Here is a 2,054-nt window from a genome sequence, read left to right on the forward strand (position 1 = left end):
AAAATGCTTTTTAAATTGTATATGATTGGGCTGGTGAGATGGCTCAGTGGTCTAAAGCACCTACTTAGAACAAGCTTAACAAAGCACAGGGACCGCGGTTCAATCCCCCAGCACCACATGCCAGCCAGCCCCGCCCCCAGGTGGGCTGAGCTGGCCACACACACACACACACACACACACACACACACAAATAAATAAAATTAAAAAATGCTACTAAATTGTATATGATTTATATCTACTGTAAACATTGCTTAATTTTTTTACTCTTGGTTTTAAATTTTTGTTTTGAAAACGATATTGAATATTGAGATCCATATAGTGTACTGGACGGCATCTTTCATCCACCTGATTTCCTATGTCACCAATGTGTATTGTTTCTGTCTCCCTAAAGTGTGCTTAATCTTTGCTTTCCTTGCATAGTGTCTTTAGCTGCAAGTCATAAGCCTGAGGCAAATAAATTCTAGTAATTTTTTTTTTCAGAACTGGGGATTGACCTTAGAACTTTGCGCTTGCCAGGGAAGCACTTATTCCACTGAGCCATCTCCCTGGCCCCTAAATTCCCGCAATTTTGAAAAAAAGGAAAAAAGAAAGAGATCTGACAAAGCTGAGTGTTTGGCACACAGGAATGTCAGTATATGTTCGATATTTTTTTGAAAAAAAATACAATATTTAAAATGTTCTCATTGAAAGGTTTAGAAATGAAATAATACAAAAATAAAAATTATTACTCCTGTTTGCAACCTTTTAATTATTGAATCAATTTAGCAATAAATTTCTTAAAATTGCCATAATATTTACATTCTTTGTGACTTAAAATTTCACATAAAAATGAAAATGAACAAAATACTTTATATTGTTCAATGACATTAATTTGAAGAACAAAAACAAAGAATTTGTTAGGAAAGTTTTGTTTTATCTTTACAGCAAAATATAATGCATCCATAAAAAGAGAGCTATAAAGATTATTTTTTTAAAAAAGGGCCAGAGACATGGCTCAGCAACATAAGTGCCTGCCTGGTAAGGGTAAGGTCCTGAGTTTGATCCCTGGTACCCAAAAGAAAAAGATTATATAAAAAGAAGATTTAAAAAACTCTATATCCCTGCTGCAACATTAAGGGAAAGCATACATGTGTATGTACATAAATACATCATTTTGCACACTATTGTATACAATGCTGCTTGGCTTATGCTGGGAATTATGCCCTGATAGAACCTTTGGTAAATTGAAATCATCGTAAGTCAGAAGTGCACTTAACACACTTACCCTGCTAAACATCGTATCATAGCTTAGCCTACCTGTATGCTATCAGAACACTTACCTTGCTTACAGATGGGCAAAGTCAAATATCACAAAGCCTGTTCTACAATAGTCTATATGTCTCAATATTAGGTATTGTACTGAAAGTGAAAAACACAGCAGTTGTACTGAGCACTTAAGTGCATCTGTTAGGTGTTAGAGTGAAGATATTTTCTTTTCTTTTTTTTAGTGATGTTTTAATTTATTTTTATAGTGTAGAAAGTTTTGACTTAAAATAAAAATCCAAAAAAAAAAAATAAAATTCCAAGTCAGTCATGGTGGTGCATTTATATAAGTCCAGCATTCTGGAAGGCTGAGACAGGAGCACTGCAAGTTCAAACCCAGCCTAAGCATCTTAGCAACTTAGTAAGAGTCTGTCTATAAATTTTTGAAAAATTCTAAAGCTACAGATCAAGGAGATACCCTGAGTTCAGTTTCCAGGGACACACACACACACACACACACACACACACACACACACGGTCCATCATCCAAGGATTTAGTGTTCCAGGTGCCTTTCCATTTTTAGTTTTCCAAAGGTGTATCTTTGTGTGAATATTATAGCATTTCACCCTGTTTATAGCAAAATAGGTATTTTGTCTTTTCTTCAGAAAGAGCAAGAGAATTCACAATAACTCAAATAGGTTGTGCGGCTGAAGCTTGGGCAGGCTTGTGAACTCTGTGATAATCCCCATCAGGGTCTCATAACCAGAATGACGTCTCCCCAGGTAGGCAGGGGTATCGCTGCAGGATCACG

At 35.8% G+C, this 2,054-nt stretch overlaps 1 protein-coding gene across 2 annotated transcripts in view; it reads right to left on the reverse strand.

Moving 5' to 3' along the window:
- Adamts12 (ADAM metallopeptidase with thrombospondin type 1 motif 12) overlaps nucleotides 1-2,054 on the reverse strand; it is a 402,762-nt gene that overhangs the window by 104,511 nt on the left and 296,197 nt on the right. The window lies entirely within an intron of this gene.

Source organism: Octodon degus, unplaced genomic scaffold, assembly GCF_000260255.1.
Source record: "Octodon degus isolate 3935 unplaced genomic scaffold, OctDeg1.0 scaffold00293, whole genome shotgun sequence".
In the NCBI taxonomy this organism is placed as follows: Eukaryota; Metazoa; Chordata; class Mammalia; order Rodentia; family Octodontidae; genus Octodon; species Octodon degus.